The sequence below is a fragment of the Amborella trichopoda genome, chromosome 12 (assembly GCF_054954075.1).
Source record: "Amborella trichopoda isolate Santa Cruz 75 chromosome 12, AtrichopodaSantaCruz75HAP2 v2.0, whole genome shotgun sequence".
Lineage (NCBI taxonomy): Eukaryota > Viridiplantae > Streptophyta > Magnoliopsida > Amborellales > Amborellaceae > Amborella > Amborella trichopoda.
The window spans coordinates 29,351,978-29,376,782 of NC_142347.1; the positions used below are offsets into that span (position 1 = coordinate 29,351,978).

The 24,805-nt window shown below is 46.5% G+C and overlaps 1 long non-coding RNA gene across 6 annotated transcripts in view; it reads right to left on the minus strand.

The window, feature by feature from the left end:
• Window positions 1-226: 226 nt before the first annotated feature.
• LOC110007648 (uncharacterized) overlaps window positions 227-24,805 on the minus strand; it is a 46,728-nt gene continuing 22,149 nt past the window's right edge. For 4 of the 6 annotated variants that reach the window (XR_016046161.1, XR_016046159.1, XR_016046157.1 and 1 more), the window contains exons 3-4: window positions 792-1,061; window positions 227-708 (exon numbers count right to left, since the gene is read on the minus strand). This is a non-coding gene — a long non-coding RNA (uncharacterized LOC110007648). The remainder of the gene's footprint in view (window positions 709-791; window positions 1,062-24,805) is intronic. The other 2 variants (XR_016046158.1, XR_002281702.2) reach the window with 1 other exon arrangement.

The following is a 24,805-nucleotide window of genomic DNA, read 5'->3' on the forward strand; positions in this document are numbered from 1 at the left end:
CAGAAAGAACTACTTATGTGGAGACGTTTGTTATTCCTCTAATAATAATAGAGGAAGATCACGTGGCTCAAATGCCAAATATAATAGCTGAAATATATCTAAAAGATCATATGCACCTAATATGCGAGGGAAAAATAGAGAATATTATGAGAAAATACTGGCTGAAACAAAGTCAGTATATATAAAGCACCATTATAGAAACAACAATGAATTAACATACTCAAAGTTGACCATAAAACTATCCTGCCTTATAAAGATTGGGGGTTTGATCCTTTAAAAGTAAGGTATTTGCAAAATACCAACTCTAAATTAAGAGCATACAATTATTATGATTATATTAAAGCTTGGGATATGCTATTTTCATATCAAAATACATCTATAGCTCATATTTGGTTTATATAGTTTACGCTATTACAAACCTCAGAAGATTTTCCTAGCTGGTTTAAAAACTGGTTCATAGTAAGGAAAGCAATGGTATGCCAAGAAAAGGACCTTACGTCGTTGCCTTGTACTGCTGACTTTGCGAAGGCCAAGCTGCCACCGTCGCGAGCTCTTAAGGACCAAACCCAGGCTCGATCGGGCCGACCCAGAAGGCCTTAAACCTGAGCTATCACAAAGTGAGGCAGGGGCACGCTACCACTGTGCGGTCCCACTGGACCAGTTGTCGGCCATGGAGATTTCGAGCTCCTCCTTGACGAGCTGGTAAACCTGCACCAACAACAAGAGGACAACTAAGTTCCAGACACCTGCAAGGCCTCGATAGCTACATTGTTATGCTGTGCAACACGCACCATCACGTGACCCACAGTCAAAACTCCCCTATGGAGAAGAAAGGCAACCTGAAACCATGGAGGTTAGGGTCTTCAAGAGAAGAATATCTCGACCAGCGCAGAGAACAGAGCCAGTCGCAACCGAAGTCAAAAGAGCCCCTCCACGAAGAAATTTAAAACCAGTACAACAACAACGCTCAATCGAAGGTCAAACAAGACACACATCCCAAGGTCGTAGAAGAAAACATAGTCCCCCGGTCGTCGAAATCCCTTTCGATGATCTCATAGGACCTGAAATACCACAAAGTAAAGACCAAAATAAACCAAACCTAGTTTAAAACGACCGAGAAGACTTCCCCCCACACTCGCAATCAACACGAAAGCGTAGGACACCACAGATCGAGTAGCACAGGCCATTGAAGAGTTCACAAATCTAGTCGGACTCTCTTCCTCACGAAAGAGTTTGCCGCAACACGATAAGAAGATGTCAAATTAATCACAAACGAACAAGCTTCAAGAATAGGACAATAGATCATTTGAACCGACGCTGCAAGTACCCGAAAGAGCTCTCAAAGTCTAGCAATGGCGGTGGGCTTCTCAGGAAGGGATGATTCTTTCATTTGCACAAAAGATTTTAAGGGCATTTTAGTCATTATACCCAATTTCGAGACTTTATGTTAATTTATTTTAATTGTATTTAAGAATGATTTTTGAGCATTCACCCGTGTTTGGTGAGAACTCTACATAAACAAGCTTAGGTCAATTGTAAAAGAGGATTACCATTCATCAAAGGAGAGGCATTACGCTTGCGTTCGCTTGTCTTTTTGCCCCTAAACCCTAAACCCCATGAAGGAGAGAGAGAAAATTTTGGAGAGAGAAAATACCCCTGAGCGCGTGGGTCCGCACCCCATTTCTCCTAAAGCACCTAACATCCTAAACTCTCTCTTTCTTCTTTCTAGACACGTAATCCCACACCCGCGCCAAATCACGCTGATGTGAACAAGCCAGAGAGTCTCGCCTCGCACGCAACCGCGCCAATCTTTCCTCGAATAGTCTAACCGAATCAAGACGCACGTCTGCCCTCTTATTCGGCTATTCGAGGAAAATTCTCCTGAATTAACAGTAAGGCGAGCTTAACTCTTGGATCGCTAGCCTCCCAGCCGATAAACATCACTTGAGGAGAGTCATCACTGAGGAGAGGAATTGAACGTCCATTGCAATCTAAGTACGAGAGGGCAGAAAAGAGTCGTGCAGAGTCTGAAGAGAGTCCCTGTCAAAACCACGATGGTAGACAGTCGGAGGGCTTTAATAATTGATCTAAGAGGGCGAATCGCCCGGACGTGTCCCACGAGCCCACAACGACGAGGTAAGTAGTTCAACTTTCTTTCATCGTAAAATCTCTCTCTTTGTTGGTAGCTTATCCACGCTCAGGAGAGCACACGTACTCACTACCCCAAACACGTCACGTGTGTGAGCCCTCCGTGGTTGTTGATAGAGGATTTTCTCCTAGCCACCCACAAGAGGACTGTGAAGAAATTCAGGCCCCGACCAACTGGCGTCTTCACTGGGGAAATGCCACCCTATAATTGGCTTGGACTGTTTTCAGACGAAAACCCTCCTCTCCTCTCTTTCTAAAATTGCAATGGATTTCCACTCTTCCTCTCTTCTCCAAATCGGGGATTTCTTCATCCCCATATCCGTGACTCCCTCTTCTGTGGGCAGATTAACTAATTCTATCCCGCCCTTTTTATACTCGAGCGGGCTGACGGAACCCACCATCCTAGTTCAGCCTAGGGAAATTTGGAGCGCGGGCACTCATGCTTCTCCTCTGTTCCCTCCAACATCTGGGGAAGAACCACTAAGGTCGACTATCTAGGCGGTGTTGTAGTCACCCCTTCACATATTGCCGACTGGCACCCTGCCGGTCGTAAAATCAGACGCAGATCTTTTGCCATTGCTCTCTTTCACTTGGAGAGCCCTAAAAAGGCCGCCACCTCTATGGGTGACCAAAAAGTGGGACCACCTGTGTTGTACAAGGGCGTCACCGACACGGACACGTCCTCCTACTCACAGACTTACGTCACAGCCGATGATCTAACCATCGCCATGACAAGTTAGGGCAAGCCATGGCCTATCTCAGCCCCTTTACTTGTTGTGGGTCCCTTCAAACCCAGGCTCATCACACGTGGTCCGTTGGCCACCTGCACATCACATAATGATCTTGTAGCTCTGGGCATCCCAAAAGCGGGGGCTAAACGAGCACACGATCTTCGGGCCAATTGAAGATCCCACAAACCCGTGCACATGCATGCTAAAGGTCGTAAGGCCTACCAAATCAACGGGGTCATCCCGTGCACTTCTATAGATCGTACACACATGTTCAGGGTGGTCAGGCACGCCTCCAGCAGAAGGGAGGACGCACCGAAGGCCCGAATTGCTGATCAAAAGCTGTCCGCTACTTGGTATTCAAAGAAGTTCCCTGTGAATACGATGCTATTAACTTCGCCCTCGCTGTATGCACAAGATATCCCTCGGGGCAGGCCTCGGGGAATATCACGTGCAAAGGGAACTGTCTAGCTGACCCTTCGCTCAAGTAAGCCTGATCCGCTGAAGACTACTCTAGAATCTTCCTCTCCAATAGCCAATCGGCGTTTATGATGCAAGGGGGCAGGGCAAACAGAGACGCCCCTACAGAAAGGAATAGTAGAACCTTCAACCACAAAAGGTTTCCTAGAAAAGAACCGATTTTACCCGCTACAAAGCGCAAGAGAACTTGCGGCGGATGACATTGTTGAATGCCACATTGTCGAGATAAATGAGGACGGGTTCAACCCACCTGACCTGCGGGCCTCAGGTGAACATGAACAAGTTAAGGAGATATGGTCCCAAGGCCGTCATGTGCCCATTCGAGTCGAGCAATGGCCTCAAGGCCTTCAAACATCGAACTCAGCGAAGCCCTGTCCCTAGGGCTGCCCTGAACTAGTACTCACACGGGCTGTAAGCTAATTACAGGCTTAGATCGGGTAGGCTCAGCCTCTGCTGCCTGGTGTCCCTGACCGAGGTATGAAGAGACTCAGAGTCACCCTTCTTGCCGAATTGTCTAGCCCCGACGAACAGGTTGAGGTAATGGTGGTGAACCACGATGAGGGAGAGCTTGAAAATCCGACGGGACACATCGAAAGCATGCTAAGCGATATCCTTGATAGGATCAAGAGGCTGGAGGATGTTTGAACTACGACACCTTCCCACCAGGAAGCGACTTCTCCCCGCGGACTCCAACGTGAGGAAAGAGAGAGGTCATAACCACCTCCCATGGGCCAGGCCTCAACGCCATGCAACCGACACACCTCCTTTGAGGATCAGCACAACGTGGCCTCCCAGGCTGCATCATCAGCATTCACTCAAGAGGAAATTCAAAGGATGATCAATAAAAGCATCTAGGGCTTGTAGATATCAAAGGCGTCAGAAAAGCCTTACCCACTTTTTATTGATCAAATCCCCTTCCCCGTCGGTTATCAAAAAGGGAGATTGCCGGTCTTCAACGGTACTGGCTCACCCCAACAACATGTAGCCCACTTCGTGTCTGCATGCCAAGAATCGGCCTCGGACACCAGGCTACTCCTCCGGAAGTTAGTCGAAACTTTGGATGGACTCACATTAAATGGTACGCGTGTCTCCCAAAAAATTCGGTCCATTCCTAGGAGGAAAAGGAGCTACTCTTCTACAAACACTTCGTAGAAGCAAAATTAGAAGTCCAAACTGTAGAGCTCCTCACCATGACACAAGAGCCAGGTGAGTCAGTGGGGAAATACATCCAGAGATGACATGACCTCACAATGTGCCTTAGCAATCCTATGAGTGAGGTTGAAGCGGTGCAAACGTGTGTAAGGAATATGAACCGAGAAATTGCCTTGCATGTCGAGGCTTCTAACCCCACCAAAGTAGCAAAAATTGAAAGCTTGTTGAAACACCATGGAGGAGATCGAGCCCAAGGTTTAGGCAACAGCCAAGCATGTAATACTGGAGGCAATCGCTTGAACCCCCACCTTAACAGAAAAATGTGATCAGCGCTGTTGTCATGAACACGCCTCTCGACGTTAAAACTGCAACCAACGTTGCTCCTTTACTGACGCTGGATACGTCTCGAGGGAAACCGCTCAAAAACCAAGTAGAATCACAGCAGCAACCCTCTCAAAAGCAGGGTTATAACAACGTGCCACCACCACAAAACTACCACCTAACTAAAGAGTTCATGCGCAGGCTGAACCAACAATTCAACTTCAACAAAGAGTGGGTTCTAACTCTCCTCAAAATGTTGCTCAAATAGGATATGGTGGTCCTGCCCCCCATCAAAAAGCCGAATCAAGCAGAGCTCTTCAATCATGCTAGGTATTGTGCCTACCATCGGATATTAGGCCACCCAGACCAAGACTGCATTCAATTAAAATATCACATCGAAATCAACCTAGAAAGCCTCAAGAATGCTTTCGAGACCCCAGGGACCTCACACATGGTCACAGTCCAAGAAGAGTCGACTGATGATGCTCTCGCAACCAAATTATCTCCCAGTTGGTTCCCTGCCCTCTTCGACATGATAGCCCAACATGGAATGATAGCGCCCCGCGTGCCCAAAAAACAGAAATCAACCATGTGAAAAAGCCAAAACTCTTGGTGCCACTACCATCAACTAGGAGGACATGACTTATCCTGCTACCGCGGGTTCCGCTCCATCTTGGAAAATTACATTTGGAACAGTCAAATAGTTCTTACTGACGAGCAAGCCCCACCTTCAAAGGATGTCCAAGAAAATCAAGCTTCCTCACAAAAAGAGTCCAACCCAACTCAATCCCCGCTATATACAAGCGAGAGCCATCACACTCATTTTTTTACTTGTCGTTTGCTTTTGACTTTAAATCTCGTCGAAAGGAGAGAGAATACATTGAGTAAAAGAAAATAACCTCGAGTGCGTGGTCCCTATCTCCCTCCTTTTCCTGAATTAGGCCACATCCTAGACTCCCTCTCTCTTCTTGCGCATTACCTGCCCCCGCGTAGTAGCCCGTACCCTCGAGCTATCTGTCGACACGCAGAAACCCGATCCCAAAGGACACACCGAGTACCCGAGTGCACATTGATAGTGTGGACAAGAAAGCCCTCCTTTCATGCCAGCCAGTCGACCCTGCTTGAGTGGACCCATCACGGAGGAGTACAGTCGGGCCTCCCATTGCATCTTTAGGAAAGAGAGAGAGAGAGAGAGAGAGAGAGAGAGAGAGAGGAGAGACGGATCAAAGTCCTAGAGGGAGTCTCCGTCCAAACCATGCTGGCAGATAGCCGGAGGGCTTCATAATTGTTCTAAGAGCGCAAACCGTCCGGGTGTGTCCCCCGAATTCCAAACGACATGGTAAGCGCGTGAGCGTACCCGCATCGTAAAATCTCTGTCTTTGTTGGTAGCCTATCTACGTAAGGAGGGCACGTGGGCATGCACCCGACGAGCATGAATCGTGCATGGACCTTCTGCGGTTATCCCTAGAGAGGATCCCCCCGTCAGCCCATGAATGCGACCGACTAGCATGCGAGGGAGATCAGGCCCTCCGACCAACTGGTGAGTCCATTAGGGATACATCACCCTATCGTTGGCTCAGACTGTTTTCAGGTCAGCCTCTCTCATCTTTCTCTCTCTAAAATTACAATGTAGTCCCACGACTCCTCCTTTTCTACGTTGGGGATTTCATCATCCCCATATTCTTGGGGAGCAGGTCAGCTGATCTCACCTCTCCCCTACCCTACTCAAGCGGCCTGACTGGCTCTATTGTCCTAGTCCTACCTAGGAAAACTCAGGGCATGGGCCCTCAAACCCCTTGTTCCTCATCTCCTAGCGTCCAAGGTAAATCATTTGACGTCCGCTTCATGGGTGGCTCTTCAGCCGCCCCCTCTCATAAGCACATTGTTACTAGCAGCCCCCCCACCAGTCGAAAGCTCAAAAATGGTATTGATGCCACTTTTATTCTTCGCTCGGTAGGTCTTCACAAGAGCACCACCCCTGTGGGTAACCAAAAGGTGACCCCTCCCGTGGCGCACAAGGGCGTTGTTAGTGCTAGCATGTCACGACACGCACCACGTCCTGGCAAATGATATGCCAATCCACGCGGCACCAAAACTGCCACGTACACACATACTCACCTCATGGCTAACAGTCTAACCGTCACTATGACATGACAGGGCAGGCAGCAGCCCACCCTAGTCCCCCCATCTGCTTCGGGTGTCTTCATACCCGAGCTTAACACAAGTTTCCCATGAGTCACTGACGCATTGCATACCAAGCCCATGGTTGGAGCCATCCCAAAGGCTGCAACCAAACGGGCCCACGACTTTTGAGACTGCTGAAAGTCTTATAAATAAATGCACATGCATGCTGGAGGATCTAAGGCCTCTTCGGCTAACAAGGCGAGTACTCCAAATAATCAGCCTCTCACCACACCAAGGGTTGGGCCTAGAACCACCCCAAACATTGCCATGGTCCACACACACACTTATAGGTCCAAGAATGCCACTGACGGGAAGGGAAAAGCGGCATTGAACTCACCCCCCGCTGCTTAGAAGCCACTTGCCATGTGGTACTCGAAGCGGTTCCCTACAAGCACCATCCTTTCCACTATGTCTTCTTTGTAAACCTGAGCTAGCCCCCGCAGCAGGACTCGAGGTTGGAGGACACCCGTGGTGACGACCAGCTAATGCCCCCCTTCGCAAGGAAAATGCAAGCCGCCAAGGTCGACTGCAAGCTCCCTGCTCCCAAGACACCACACGTTGTCTGAGTTGATTAGCTTTTGCCCACTTCTCTGTGCGGCGAGCTAGTCAAGAAGGACACCAAAAGCAGCTCTATTTCTGGGAGAAGATCTATCGGATCCTCCGATTTAGCAAAGCAAAGGGGATGAGAATACCTCTCCGAAGGCAAAAAGTAGACTCTTCTATCCCAAAGGACCTACTAAAGAAAAATTGGTTCCACCCCTTGTTAGGTGCTGGAGAACCCGAGGCGGGCGACGCTGTGCCTCACTGAGGCGTCAGGACACACCACGATGGACTTGCCCCATCCAAACCCCTGCCCCAAGGCAGTCATGAGCAGGTGAAGAGAACACGGCCCTAAGGCCGTCTTGAGCCCAACCAATCTCAACGATGGCACCGAGGTGTTTGAGCACCAACCTGAGCTGCGGCAAGGCCCCAGATGCCCAGTAAGCCCGATTCAAGAGAAGGGCTTGGAAATTTGAACAAAGCTAGCCCTTCAAATTATGAAGCATGCCATATGCTGGTGTTCTACCAAGGATGAACAACGACTCCGGTTGATCAGATACGACTGTGGTCAGGAAGAAGGCTAAAGGCAAGCCAGAGACCCGCCTTATCCAATGCCCTAAAATATCCTGAGCCACTGCCGATCCCCTACTTCGAGCCGCTTCTCTCCACAAGGCACCCTCTCCTTTAAAACGCCTTGGACCCCCACTCACTCCTAACATTGGCACCTTGCCCGCCCAAGTTAAAATTTTCATGCCAGCGCAGCCACTGCCACATCCCTCTTCCTTTGTGCCCCTCTTGCTCGCGCAGTTTAGCCAACTTCCTCTGCCTGAGCCCATGGTAGCAACAAACCGGGCCTCTGTGAAAGACATTCCCTCTGCCTGTCCCTTTGAGATCTATAAAAAGTCAGAGAACTACCCCTCCAGAAGCTGACAAAGTCAAGTACGAGGTGATCAGGCACCTGAGAAAGCTGTCAGTGCTCTTGAGTATCTACGATGCCCTCATGTTGTCCAATGACCTCCGGATGGCCACCCTGACGCAAGCCCTTTTTGCCCCTGAGGTGTATGAAATGGAGGTCGAGCAAGTCGAGGTGGACCTGACTATTACGTTCTCAGATGATGACCTCCATCTAGGGGAGAAACCTCACAATCGACCTCTCTTTGTGACGAGCAAGTTGCACACCTGTCAGATGAATTGAATTATGCTAAACGAAGGATCAATGATAATCTTATCAGGATTGGGTTAAATCGTCGATTTTGTGCTTGGGTTAAATGTGGAGAAAAGCTGGCTGGGGTGATCGGGCTCAAGCTCAAAATCGACGATTTGAGCACTTCCACACTGTTCCATATAATCCACACGGACACCTCTTACAACATCCTGCTAGGTCGTCCTTGGTTACACGAACAGGGTCTGGTCCGGTCCACGCTCCATCAATGCTTCAAGTATAATTAGGATGGGAGGCAACACATAGTCTATGCTAACAAAAGGTTGTTCCCCATCACAGAGTCACACTATGCCGATGTAAAATATTATTTTGCCAACCCAATTCACTCTCAAGAGCCAGTATTGCCTGCAAAAATAGGCACGCACCCAAAATTGAGAGAAACTGTTGCAACCTCTCATGAGGATGCAGAAGACACGACGAGGTCTCTTAACCGTCTTTTTCAAGAAGAAAAGAGATGTGGAAAAACCATCCCCTTAACGCCTGTGGAAGGGAATCCCCCAATATCCCCGCAAGACGCACCCTTGACAACCATTGTGTGAAAATCCCAGTAAATTAAAAGACGGGGCATGTTACGGCACATCTTTGGATTCCTAATTATAGATTCCTTTTTTTTGGGCTCAATTTAAAAATGTTTTATCGTGCCATGAGTATGGTTTATTATAGTAAAACTTCAAAGAGAGGTAATACATAGTTGTCAAGATATGACACTCTATATGAAGAGTGTTCGATCTGGGAATAACAAAAAGATGAAGAAACACAATATCTATAAAAGTATCTTGGTTTCTTCGAAATGAATGGATATACAGAGAGACTTGGTGGTAGCAAAGAAACACTAAAGATCAGTGGGAGAATCAAATTTGTGATACATGAAATGATGGGATGAAGAAGAGTATTTCTTCACGGTGTGAGAAATGGAGAATCCAAGTATTGAAGAGATAGATACTTCATGACATATGAAATAGATGACTAATATATTCTCTATTAGTTGTGCGCTCTTCCAAGATCACAAAAACTTGTCAAACAAGTAAAAATAATGAATCAAGAAAGCCCAAGTACCACACTACATAGTTTTGAGGTATGAAATCTATCTCACATTCATAGTTTTGAGGTATGAAATCTATCTCACATTCATGATAAGGTCATATAGGGAAAGAGGATTCAATAAATTTTTGTTTTATGTTTAATATTTTTTGGTTATATTTTGGCTAATTGTTTTATGAATATGTATGGAGTGTATGAACATTAAATGATAGGTGCTAACAAATTTTAAAGCACTGGTTTTGAATACCCTATGTTTTTTGTGCTGCCTTGTGCTTAAGGGGTACAGCTCAAACTTTTCTCTCTCCAAGCCATAACCCAAAACTCAAGCCAAAAGATGAATTTTTTTATTGATGGGAAGGGGTCCATTACATGAAGAGAGTACGTGCTTATAAAGAGGTGGGGCCCAAACGTGGGTGTATAATCAATTTTTTACCTAATTATTGAAAATTAACGATTAAATGATTTAAATAAATTCTAAAAATTGGGGGAAAAATGATGATTTTGCCCCTGCCCGAACAATCTGTGAAATTCTAAATCAGTCCCTGTAATGACCACTCAATCGTGCGAACTTTCCGTGGCCGATTCAAGACTTTTTCAATCTCTGTTTTGCCAAAAGATTATTCGTTTCTTGATCGGCTTGGGAAGACGATCTCTTTTATATCAATTTTGAACCATGGATTGGAGTTTTGAACCATGATCATGAAGCGGCAAAAACATGGGAAAATGTGCAAACCTAGATTTAAGATTTGACCTGTTTCTTAGTGTTTTTCACTGATTTCTTCATTGTAGTGTGATGAGCAAGTTGCCACGATCATTTTGTAAAAAAGAACGGCTCCATTTGATGCCCGAATGACCGTTTTCCAAATTGGAAAACTCTGATCAGAATCTAGATTCCGATGGCTGCAATTTACCACTATTCATCCTTGATTTTTGATGAATCTGACCATCCATCACGCCCGAGGTTTGAACTGGAGGAAGCTCTCGACCTTGTGGTCATAACAGGTCTGATGTTGCATCGATCCAACATGCGAGCGCTGTGATGTGGAGATTCGATAGAGGGAACGTGCTATTGGAAATTTCCAGCAACTTTTGGGAACTTTCTGGCAAACTTATCTCTTCAATGGCTTGGGTTGTGTCATTGGGCATGCCACATATCAAATCGACAGGGTCAACAAGATAAACATGCTCCCAAAATTTGGGCACGATCCGACTCGGGATGAGGAAGATACAGCCACGAAAAATTTGCCTCCAAAATTGTGAAGTAAAATTTCCATTAATGGAAACTGGTCCGCCGAGGGCGTACCATAATAGTGTACGACCTATCCATTTTGGGTAAGTTGGCCATAACTTGCTCCAAAAGCGTCCAAATACCCCGAAAATTTATACTCTGAGGTTTTCGCACATTCTGAATCCAATGGAAATGGTTTGGAGATCATTTGATGCTCTGATAATGGTGATGCAGTTCATAATCCATTTTAGCGTGATGGAGGTAGAATTTCCCAAAACTGTTTTGTCATTTGCACTACCTTATACTTGTCTGATTGTGATGAAGCTTGATAGGTGTTCTTGAGAGACCCTTAGCAACATTCCTGCATGTTTTTGGGCCATTCTGAGACTTTTGAAAATTTCACTTCTAGATAAGAACTTATTGTCCTACGGATCCCGTAGTCCACAGGTGTTCTAGTACCCGTGGTCTAGGTTACGATTGTTCTCTCCTTATTTGTACTAGGGATATAGGTGATGAAAAATACTTATAAACAACTTGTCCTGCCAAATGTTGTGCTTCAAGAGAAGCGAGAAGGATAACATTCAGAATCAAAATTGTCCTTCAACTTTAGTTTTCTTCCTGGCCACCGGATCACACAAACGCCGAAGGAATACTCGTGTGAAGCTGCTTCCCGAAGGGGTGACCAAGGTGCTCAGACGGCTGAGGGCCTTGTTTAAGGGCTTGTTGACCCAGACATGGAGACTTTTGGGGGGAGAAGAGATGTTGAGGGATATAATCGAAGTCCTCACCCTTATTAGACGTACAATATGCTTTTAAAGTCCTCACCTTTGTTGGGCATACTTGTGGTGGTTCAAATAGCTGGGGACCTTGCTTAAGGGCTTGTAGACCTAGTTAGTTAGAATCCAGGCTAGTCTGGCAGTCGGGTGCCTTGCTTAAGGGCTTTCTTCCCAATTAGTCAGGGTTTTTGTGTCTTCTGATGGGGGGACTTTCTGGGAAGACCCATGATCCACGTCAAGGACTTTCATTTTGTTGCCGGTGGCGGAACTCACTGAGAAGGACCATGATCCACATCGGGAGATTTTCTTTGGATTTTGGTGGGTATTTTTTGCTGTTACACTAGGTTAGCTTTGATAAGAACGGTATCTTTGTGGGTCCCATTCTGTCGGGTCCAGTCGGGGGTTTTTTGTTGGCTTGTCTTGAATGTTGGGACCCGTCGGTCAGGGAGGGATTTGGCGAGGCTGCCTCAGGGGGCTTCATCCTGGTTGTCACAGGCAGGTATTGACCTGGCTTGATAGTTTCTTTCCTTTTGTGAGCATCTTTGGCATGCCGTCGTGGTTTTTTTGTTTTTTGGTTGACCCTAACTCCTGGGTCCTTTCATGAACGGACTCAGACTGTCGGATTCTTCTTGAAGTTCTTCTTTTTGGGTCTCGATAATAGGGTATTATGCTACCGAGAATTTTTTCTTTTGAAATGCTGGCTGAAGCTACATATGGAGGAGAGCGCTGCATCTGCTTATTGGTTCGAGCACCCTTTCGGGTTTTCACTTGGATTGGGGAAGTGGTGTCGTAAAGATGGTTTTTCACGAACTTGCTTTTATTAAGCTCTTTTACCCATGACCTTACAGCCATGTCCACCCTTTTTTCAATTTTACTTACGGTGCCCTTTTGGGTTTTCACCGTGCCCATTTTTTATTTATGAAACACTCTTACTCATGGTTTTGTGACCATGCCCATCTGTCATTTTTACTCATGGTGCCCGTTCGGGTTTTCACCATGCCCATTTTTCTTTCTTTTTTTTTTTTTTGGGATGTGTTTAAGGTCATGTCTCTGGGACCTGGGCAAAGCAGTTTAACGTCATATGCCTCAAAAAAGAAAACCTTGCCGGAGTCTTTTCGAGATGAGCATGCAGGTGGCCAGGACGTGTGCTGCAATTTAGGGTCATGCAACTGGACCGTAGTGGCAATGGATGGTGATCTGTAGAGACCATGGAATGAGAATGGTGGTGGCTTGACTCATTTGGGGAAATGGCACGAGACCGTCCTTGTATGATGGATGGTGTTTGTATGGTAGGTGGATAATGGATGACCCACTAGCCGATGATGAGTATGGATGGCAGAATGGCTCATCGTGGTTTCGTGAGCATAGGTATGACTCACTGGGGAATGTTATGGGCAATGGAGATGGACTCACTGGGGAGGAAGTGAAGGTGGTATGCGTGTGCGAGCAGGTGCACATGTGTAGAAGCGTGCTTACGGTCATGCCACCGGGACTTGGGAAGAGCAGTTTAACATCATGGGCCATGATGTGCACTATATTTTAAGGTCATACAGTTGGACCGCTGTGCAGAGCAATTTAATGTCATGCGATCAGGACGTGTACTGTATTTTAAAGTCATACAACTGGACCGTTGTGGGAAGAAGCTTAACGTTATGCGGGTAGGACATATACTGTAGATTAAGGTCATACAGTTGGACCATTGTACGAAGTAGTTTAACGTCAGGTGACCAGGATGTCTGTTATAGCTTAGGGTCATGCAACTGGACCGTGGTGCGAAGTAGTTTAATGTCATGTAGCCAGGACGTGTGCTACAGTTTAGGGTCCTGCAACTGAACCGTGGTGCAAGTCACCATATATATGGGTAGTTCAGTGAGGGGTGAAGTGGATGGGACTCCATGGGGAATGAGTCTGAGGATGCAGGTCTGACTCGCTGGAGATGAAATGGCCGAGACCATTTATGGGCAGTGGATTCAGTTGGTGATGATGGTGGCCTAGTGAGGGATGGTAGGCAGAAGCGGACTCACAGAGGATTATGGGGTGATTGTGACTCTCTAGAGATGGAAGTGTGACTAGAGTTGAGGCTTGTAGATGCACACACGGACGGGCCAACTAGGGAAGACATGCACGAAAGTGCATGTAAAGAGTGTGGGTGCATTGATAGAAGGTGTAGAAAATGGGGCTCGACAACAGTCTGTGGAAGCTGAGCGAGCACGAAAATAGAGCATGCACGATAGTGAACACAGAGAGACATGCTCGACAGTGAACATTGAGGTGCACACAGCAGCAGAACACACTCGACGGTCTCGCGCTCTGTAGTAGCATGTGACAAGAAGCATGCTTAACGGCAGCATGCAGCGAGAGGCGAGCCCGACGGCAGCACGCAGCGAGAGGCATGTTCGATGGCAGCATGCAGCGAGAAGTGTGCTTGGCGGCAGCATGTGAAGAGGAGCGCTCAACAGTAATCACACACGGTAGCACACATACACGACGATTGAGTGTACTCGGCAGGCTAAGAGGACTAAGATTTCGTGCATAGGGTTTTTCGGCATACATAAGGGCTTCGGGTGACTACAAGTAATCCTAGCCAGCTTTGCCGATGTCGAATGCAAGGACATAAAAGGGTCTAATAGTGGTTTTCTGATGTTGGGAAGGGAGTTCAAGAGTTTTTCTGTCGAATGGGAAGGGGTTTTCTCAGCGGTGCAAGAACAGTCCAGGGAAGGAAAGGGTTTTAATAATGGGTTTTCGCTAGGATTAGTAGAGGTTTTTTCGACAACAGGTGCAGAGATTTGGAGTGGCTTTCGGTGACAACTACAAGGCTCTTCGGCAAGGGAAGCAGGAGGGTTGTGTGTAATTGAGCAACTGAAGGGTCGCCGTCTGCACGCATGAGCAGAAGGCACGTGTCCAGTCGTGACAGGACCGTGTAGTTCAAAGGGCAGCGTGTGTGGGAATTGAGGCATCACGTGTGGAACATGTGACAGAGACAGGTGGGCACGATAGGTTTGTCAACGCGTTCGGCAGATTAAGTGATGCGTTCGACAATAAGTTGCACTTGGAAGGATAGCACGCTCGGTGGTCTGAGTGACGTGCTCGGCAAGATAGCATGCTCGGCAGTTTGAGTGATACACTTGTTTGAACGTATTTTTCAGCACCTTGGTCCCTAGTAGGAAGCAGGTCAATAAAGCCTACAAAACAGTGAAAATTCCTGACAATCTCAGAATGGCCCCAGAACTGGCCAAGATCTTTATCAGCACTTCAAAAGACCACCTGCCAAGTTTCATCATGATTAGACATGTCTAAGTCAATGAACACAAGGAAACAATTTTCAGAAAAATGGCCTCTAGCACCCTGAAACATACCCTACAACTGGAATTGTATTTTCGGTGTCTCAAATCACTGTGGGACCACCACTATTAGATTCGACACAGTCGAAAAACCCTATGGGCCAAGTTTTGGCTTAATCGAACACTCCCAAACAATGATATGAGCAAAACATTGAAACAGGAGGGGCCACACACTATTCCCGTGTGGCCTCATTGTACCAAAATACCATTAAAGATGGTTGTTTTTACAGTCATGGGCACTAATTTTTGGAGCCCGTAACTCACTCATTCCAAGTCAGATCGCTCCCAAATTTGGTGAGAATATTTGTCTCATCAATACGAACAATTCGATATGTGGCACACCTCGAGACAATGTCCGAGCAGGGAGAAAAGCTAGAGAGAGCAGTTGGCAATCCGTGAAGAAATTGCAAAAAATTCAGCAACGACACGCCTCGCTCGATGGACCAAATTACTACGCTCGCGCAACGGATCAACGCAAACCAATTCCCTTGTGTGCGTAAGGTCCAAGGCTATCATTGGTCCGAACCCTGTACATGATGGATGGTCAGATTTCATGCATGAAGCCGATGGAGTAACTGAGAGTCTGGCCATCGGATTCTAGATTTTGGCCAAAACTCAAAAGTTGTGAAATCTCGCTCGGGCTCTAAATCGCGTCCCATTTGTTGCCATGCGATTGTGACGAAATGCTTAGTGCACTTCGATGAAAAAAGTATAGAAAAATATCAAGGAACGAGCGCACTATTGATCCGAAATTTTCAAGATTCAAACAGATTTCAAGTCCTGTAATCATGGCTCGAAGTTCGTATCAAAACTAACAGATTTCAAGTCCTGTGATCATGGCTCGAAGTTCATATCAAAACTATCGCCATGTCGAGCCCTACAAGAAAAAAATAATCTTTTGATCAAAAGGGCATTGGAGCAACTCCCTGTCAGCCACGGAAGATCACGAAAGTTCTCGAACAGCAGTAGGGATTGTTCTGGAATTCCATACATTGTTAGGCAGCAGAAAAACAGTCATTTTGTACCGATTTTTAGAATTTTTTAAATTCAATTTAATCTTAATTTTCAGCAATTGGGTCTAATTTTGATCAATCCACCCATGTTTGGGCACAATTCTATAGAAACAAGCACTGTCTCATTGTAAAGAGGGAGACCTAGGCCTTCAATTGATGGTTTGAAGATTGAATAAAAATTTCGATTCCTTGCTTGAGCTTGTGAGTTTGCCTTGGAGAGAGAGAGAGGAGAGAGAAGAAAAGGTCTGATACCCTTTGAGCAGGCAAATTTCTCTCTCCTCCCTCTCTCCTTCTTTCCTCTCTCTTTCGCTCTCTTCTCTCTTTCTTTCTCTCTCTTCTTTCTCTTTCTCTCTCTTCTTTCTCTTTCTTTCTCTCTTTCTCTCTCTTCTCTCTCTTTCTCTCTTTCTCTCTCTATTTCTCTTTTCTCTGTCTCTTTCTCCATCTTCTCCTCTCATCATTATCTCCATTTATCCCCTTTGGATGCAACCGACGAGGCTTAGTGCCAGTTGGTTTTCTCTCTCTTCCTCTGTCAGTCGGCGTGACCTAGTGCTGACTAGGTTTCTCTCTCTTCCTTTATCAATCGACGAGACCTAGCGTCGATTAGTTTTCTCTCTCTTCCACTGTTAGTCGATGAGACCTCGTGTCGACTGGTTTTCTCTCTCTTTCTTTGTCAGTAAGCGAGACCTCATGCCGACTGGTTCTCTCTCTCTTCTTCTGTCAGTTGGCAAGACTTAGTGCGAACAACTTCCTCCCTCTGTCATCTCTTGAAATAGTTGGCAATGTCTAGCACCGACTGCATCTTCTCTCCTTTCTTCTCCCTCATCTCTTCTTTCTTTTCTTTCCTTCTGTCTATTCCCTTATTCTCTTCAAACCATTCCTCTGCTACTCTTACATTCGACCAAGGGGGATTGAGGTTAGCATCTCATGGTAGGCCTGTCATTTAGCTGTAATGTTGTTGCACCAAGATCACTTGGCCCGCTTTACTGCCACGACAAATCGACCATTGTGCTTACTTTGTCGATATTGGTAATAACGTCTAGTGGTGATCCCGTGAGCCGGTCTTCATTACCGAGCCCATTTGGCTACCACGTTAGGCCAATTATCAACCAGCCTAGTCGCTGCTCTAATCCTCTCTCTTGGTCAAATTCTTCTCTCCCCCCATCTTTCTCTTCTTTTCGAATGCACATGCTTGTGTACGTTCATCAGAGAGGAAAAGGGTGAGGTCTGACCAACCTGTCTCATAACCTTTACCATATATGTGTGTGATTGCAGTAAAGTTGAAAATAAGAAGAATACAAGCCAAGGGAGGCAATTCTAAACCAATGTTATTACTAGGGGGCTTTCTTCGTGATCTAAGAGGGCACCTACGCAAGTCAGCCCAAGTAAGTACCGAACCCACCTTTAAAATTCATCTCTCATCGGTTGGTAACACCTGCCCCCGTTTTCGAATGAGGTTCTCGAGAAAGCGATCTCATAAACATCTAAGGTCTCCTTCGAAACCTGAGAAGCGTGCCACCCTATCCTTCAGGATCCGGAGGGCGCAATCGGGGCACCTAACCAGCTCGGCGACTCCATTGGGGACTTACTACTCAGTTGGATCGTTCTTGTTTGGCTTGTCACTTCTTTTATTATCTGCATTCATTCTCTTTTCATATTCACTTATGACTGATGGGTTCTGTAAGCCATTTATTCGGATTGGAGATTTTCTTATCCCCTTATTCGAGAGTGTCCCCAGGGAACAAGGTCCTTCAACTTCGTTCCCGATCATCCTCTTGAGCAAAGACCCCTTGTCTAGCTCCCAGGTCTCAACCTGTACTGGTGTGAGGAGGGACTTGAAGGTCCCTCACTCCGCATCTCTTCTCTCTGGTGGAAACTCCACCAAAATGCCCTGCATCGGAAGCACTTATGTTGCCCCACACAGCATACACCCAGCCACCGGCAAGTCACTTGCCGGTCGAGTCCTGTAGTACATCGGAAGGCTGCCCAATCCCTTTCTGCAAAAGGCAAGCAAGTTGCCATTGCTCTTGTGGGTCACCATAAGGATACCCCTCACATTTCTGCACTATTTGTCTGTATCCCTAGAGGCTCAACACTTCGAGGCGAAAACGCCATGGTCTCCATCCCTTACACACACTACAAGGCTTGTGGGACACCCACTCGAGCCACACCTCGGGGCAACCCTTTTGTTACCTCGAGTCCGTGTCCAAGATCGAACTTTCCAAGGCCAGGTCCTATGCATGCTACTCATATGCATCTCACTGCTCGAGGCAATGCCGTTATTATGCCAAACCGAGTACACATGAGACGACCTCTTCGTTCTCCTATTATACACACACAAGTGCACACTGTAAGGGGCAGACCTGCACCCATTCTCTTACAGACACCTACTCATAATTCTCGGCCTCTTAAGGCCATATCACCTGCACGAGCACGGGTGGACCCCTAAGTCCCCCAAGATCCTTCTTCAAAGGGCACACACGGGTCGCCATCTCAGGCGTCCCCTCGCCCTCAACTCATGCCTCATGAGTCAACCCTGCTCCTGCCTCCTCCTTCTTCATCAAGCAAGCACCTTTAGCCTTGATACTTGAAGGTTTTCCCCAAGAGCACCATCCTGAACCAGCACTATCACTTAGTTCATGTCTTTGGAGCTCATAAGAGAGCTCGGGGCATGGACCTCATGGAAGATCGAGTCCTTCATCCTCCTCGTTCCAAGATGACTCCAATTCCTGACCGTCATCCATTGCCGCATCCGATGAAGACAGCTCTCTTCTGTGTGAGAAGAGTTGACTTGCCGTGACCTAGATCATAGTTTTAGCGCGAGGTCCATCAAAACCTCAAGGCTAAACGCGACGGAGGTCTACGAATTTTTACTAGGGAGGTGACCAAGGCAGTCAAAACAACCAATTTTGATGACCCTCTTCACCTGAATTACTTCTATCCCCTTCAGACAATGAAGCCTGAAGAAGAGCTCCATGAGCCTTGTGCTATGGTTACTATCGTAGAAGAAGACCTGACCACTCAACAGTCGCGGTCCCAAGACCATCGAGAATTGGTCCAAACGCGATCCGTGTACAGGAGTCGAGTTCAGTCAGGGCATGCTGACCCCTTACTGATTGACCTACCACATAGCTGCCACTAACGTTGACCTCCTTAGAGAAACGGTCAGCATAATGGTCGTAAGCGAGCCCGGTGATGCGCAGGAGGATTGTATGAACAATTTTGAGAATATGGTGCATGCGATGATGGAGAAGATCGATTGTATTGACGTGGCACGCCGATCGGCTAACCATGAGGTCAATTCCCATCACTCTGATGGTGCACCTCCACATCAGCCCCCTCCATCTACCTCACAGGACAATTCTATCCCTTATCCGGTCTCTCAGATAGATATTGACGCTATGGTCACCCCTAGCCTAAAGAACAGACAAATTTTGGGGATACATGGTGCGACGCCTTATCAAAGACCTTACCCCTCCTATGTTGATCAGGTCTCGTTCCCCTCAGACTATAAGAAAGGGAAGTTTCCCTTATTCAGTGGAACCACCTCCCCAAACCAGCATATTACCCGCTTCCCGACGACATGTCAAGAAATAATGGCTGATAGGAGACTTATTCTCCAATAGATCGTTAGGACCCTCGATGGCCTGACATTCCAATGGTATGCCCGGCTTCCTCCAAACTCGCTGAATACATGGGAGGAGATGGAGAAACTGTTCTATCAACGCTTCTATGAGGTCGAGAGAGAGGTTCAAACTATCAAACTTCTCACCCTGACCCAAGAACCAGATGAACCCGTGGATCAGTTCATATCAAGATGGAGAAACTTGGCTTCTCACCATCCTAATCCTATGCCTGAGAAGGAAGCATTCCAAACTTGTGTGCGGAACATGCAACCTGAAATCACTCTCCATGTCGAGGCCTCCAATCCAACCTCCATATCAGAGTTGATCTCTAAATCCGTTCGCATAGAAAGTTTGTCACGCCATCATGGTGGGACACAACAACCATCTACAAGTTCAACAAACAACCAGGGCAATGGTAGCTCTCAGAATAACACACGGGGCAGCCAACAAAAGGGGGTAATCAGTGCAGCCGTCATCGACACTAATTCAAAGAAGGCTCCCTCCCAAACTTTGGACCTCTCTAAAGGGGTAGCAGTGACAACAGTAACACCTCAGACTGGCAAGCAACAACCATCGTACAATCTGGTACCTCCACTAGCCAACCTTGATCGGGGTGATTATTTCTCCAGACATAGGAACAAGGTCTATCCCTTCGAGAAGGAATGGGTCCCTGTGCTGTTCTAGTTATTATTGGAGCAAAATATGATCCAGCTTTAAGAAATCAAGTTCCTTGAGCAATTTGGCCTTGACACTCAGGCGAATTATTGTGCCTATCATCGGAGGATCAATCATCCCACAGATGACTGCTACACGCTAAAGGATATCATTAAGGCCCTCATTTTGAAAGGTCAGATAAAGCTTGAAGATTTGAAGAAGGCCTTCGGGACAGCTGAGGCCTCTCATGCCGTAACCCTTCAAGAGGAAGACGAAATCCCTTATATCCTCCACACTTTCTTCATTATAATGCTTCAGGAAGGTATAATCACACCGAAGCAGGCAAGGCAACTCTGCTGCCTTGATAAGGGAACGGAAGATCATTGGTGCCCATTCCATCAAATAAGAGGTCATTATTTGTTAGAATGCAGAACTTTCCTTGATATATTCACAGAGAAGATGCGAGAGTGTCAAGAATTTTAAAATCTCCCTATAACTGATCCCCAAATCACTTCTCCATCGGGCCAAGACGATCTCACAAACCAGGACCTTCCTATCAATGACTTAAGACTCCACAAAACACTCGGATTCCCAGCCTTGGATAACCTACCATGGTCGAAGCAGACTCAAGTCCTTAAGACGAGAAGTGGTTCGCCAAGCTAGAGCAGTTTTCCACCCCAGCGAGACGAATCAGACATCACGTCAGAAAATGAGAAAGAGATGCGCACCAAGGGCTGCTCGTCGAAGAAACAAGACCGCTCAACCTGTAGTCGAGTAGGAGTTTCTTAGGCCCCTTCCCCTGTTGCCAACCTTGCTGGACTTCATCCCTGGCACAATCCTTTTTCCTTCTTCATTCTGTCAAGAGGATGTCCCCGTCTCATCTCCCACTTAGCGCACGTCCAATGAGGGTGACGACGTTAAAAGCACTCCCCAACGGTCTAAGCAAGGGAAAGACCTAAAAGATCCCCTGCACTCGTCCAACTCTGGCGATGATGTAAAAAGCTGCCCAAATCCGTCTGATGAGGGGAATGACCTTAAAAGTCCCCCACCCTCTAAGCCTATTTCTCCTTCTTCTTCTGCTTCCTTATCGATGTCTCCTGTAGGTACAACCTTGATATGTCCAGACTTCGATTCTCTCGATAGAGAACTTGATGGATCAAACATAACAAAGACGCAACGAAAATGATTGCGAAAGACCCTGGCGTAGGCAGCAAGATTCTTAACAATTACTGATGCTCTGGCAGGTAAAGCCAAGGAAGAGCCACCTTCTTCAAAGAAGGGCAAGAAGTCGAAGCCAAAGAAACCCCAGTGGTCCCCTAAGCCCAACTTCAAAGAGAGGCTGAGAGAATGAAGGGGGCAAAGTTTTTATTCTCAAGAAGATTGCCATATCGTACAAGTCTATGAAACGCAAGTCACTATGGAGCAAGCACTACACACATCTACGCAAGAGCCATGTGATTCATACGAGGACACTTCACTCCCAACCTTTGTTGAACCCCAATATAAGCTCCTACAGCCTGATTGGCTTCCCATGTTTGAGGTCGACCCTTCTATTCCTCGATTCGAGAAAGGAGCAAAAATCATGACATGCTCTGAAACCCTATTAGATGCAGAGATCATGACCTCTGAAAATAATGATGAAGAGTTCCAAGAGGCCCCAGAAGAATGGGAAGAAGGTGGTTGGGCCACAGCTGACGAACTCGAAGAAATAAATCTTGGAGATGAAGTAGATCCCTGACCCACTTTCATTTCAGCGAATATGTCTCCAAAAGAGAAACAACATCTCACTACCGTCTTGTGAGCAAACCGTGATGTCTTTGCTTGGCATTATCATGAGATGCCTGGCTTAGACCCTCAAGTAGCTGTTCACCATCTCGGCATCGATCCAACTATCAAACCCATCAAACAAAAATCGAGAAGGTTCAGGCCTGACCTCAAGATGCAAATAGACGCCGAGGTGACCAAACTCAAACAAGTAAGCTTTATTCGCGAAGTCAAGTACTCCAAATAGCTAGAAAATGTTGTTCCGATCAAGAAGAAGAATGGTCAAATCAGGGTGTGTATTGACTTTCGCGATTCGAATATCGTCTGTCCCAAGGATGACTTCCCGTTGCCATTCACCGAGATGCTCATCGACTCTACCGCTCACTGTCAAACATTTTCCTTCACGGGCAGATACTCCGGCTATAATCAGATAAGGATGGCAACTGAAGATGAAGAGGCCACTGCATTCTTAACTCCAAAAGGGGTCTTCTATTACACATTGATGCATTTTGGATTAAAGAATGCTGGCGCCACACCGAGATGCTCATCGACTCTACCGCTCACTGTCAAACCTTTTCCTTCATGGACGGATACTCCGACTATAATCAGATAAGGATGGCACTTGACGATGAAGAGGCAATTGCATTTTTAACTCCAAAAGGGGTCTTCTATTACACAATGATGCCTTTTGGATTAAAGATTACTGGCACCACACTGATATGCTCATCGACTCTACCGCTCACTGTCAAACCTTTTCCTTCATGGATGGATACTCCGGCTATAATCAGATAAGGATGGCACCTGAAGATGAAGAGGCCACTGCATTCTTAACACCAAAAGGGGTCTTCTATTACCCAATGATGCCTTTTGGATTAAAGAATGCCGTGGTCACATACCAGAGAGAAATGACGACCATTTTCAAAGACATGATGCACAAAGAAGTGGAATGCTATGTAGACCATTTGGTTGTAAAATCTGAAGAGGTGAATGCTCACCTGAGAGACCTTGAGAAGGTATTTGAGCGTTTGCATCTTTATCAACTTAAAATGAACCCGTTGAAATGTGCTTTTGACGAAAATTCTTGGGGTTCATCGTCAGACATCAAGGGCTTGAAGTCGAGCCAGTCAAGATCAAAGCAATCCAAGAAATGCCGTCACGGATGACACTTCGAGAAATGTGCTCCCTCTAAGGGCAACTGGCCTACATTCGCAAGTTCATATCCAACCTCTAAGGTCACTGTAAACCCTTTACACACCTGCTAAAGAATGATACCCCATTCATCTGGGATGAACCATGTCAGGCATCCCTTGATGACATTAAGCATTATTTACTCAATCCTCCAATACTCTCGACACCAGTAATGGGAAGACCCCTCATTCTATATGTGACTGCTTTAGACGAGTCCCTCGGAGCATTGTTGACACAAAACAATGAAGAAGAAAAAGAAACAGTGTTATATTACCTCAGTCGCAGGATGAAAAGGGCCGAGAAGAATTATCCCCCTATTGAGAAGATGTGTCTGGCCCTGATCTTTGCAGTACAAAAACTCCACCATTACTTGATCAGTCATGAAGTGAAGCTTATATCAAAAGCTGATCCTGTAAAGTTTCTCATGAAATGCCCATGCTTGTCGAGACGCTTGGTTAAGTAGGCACTACTGCTGATGGAGTTCGACATCACGTATGTCCCACAAAAGGCCATCAAGGGCCAAGCCTTGGCTGACTTTCTCGCAGCACATCCTGTATCAGCAGAATCACCTCTACCAAGCGACTTCCTTGATGAAGAAGTATTATGTGCTGACCTTGTTCTTGTGTGGGAATTATACTTCGACAGAGCCTTCCAATCAAATCGAGGAGGCGTCAGACTGGTATTCTTGAGTCCGAGAGGAGGAATATTGCCACTTTCTTTCTTTGTTACTCAAGCCAGTTCTCATAATGAGGCAGACTATCAGGCCCTTATAATCAGACTTGAGATAGCCTTCGACCTCGACTTGGAGCAGCTCAAGCTCTATGGCGACTCTGAGTTGGTTATCCGACAACTCAAAGGGATTTATGATGTAATAAAAGACACTCTCAAGCCTTATCACGATACTGCAAAATCGTATATGGCTCAGTTTGAGGACGTATCCCTAAGTCACATCCCCAGAAGGCTAAACTCGCAGGCAGACACACTTGCGAAACTTGGTGCTATAATTCAATTATCCTCATCAGGGGCCACGCTTGTTTGGGTGGCAGAATGGAGACACATCGAACTAAGATCTGAAGTCGATGCGGATGACGAGAGAAATATTTTCCTCGAGTGCCCTCCTTATCCATTTGGAGCACTTCTGTCAGCGAAAGAAATAATCAAGGCTGAACAAGAAATAACACAGAGTCAAGCAGCTAAGGGTCGAAACCAAGAGCCAGAATTCTTGGACCCAATGTGTGCAGAAATTGAGCAGGTAGAAGATTGGAGAGGACCCATCACCAGTTTCCTAAAGCATAGTAGGCTTCTGGAAGATCGTACCGAACGCAACAACATACGATGAATGTCTACTAAGCATACCCTCCTTGAGGGAGATGCTCTCTTCAGACAGTCGTTTGACGACATT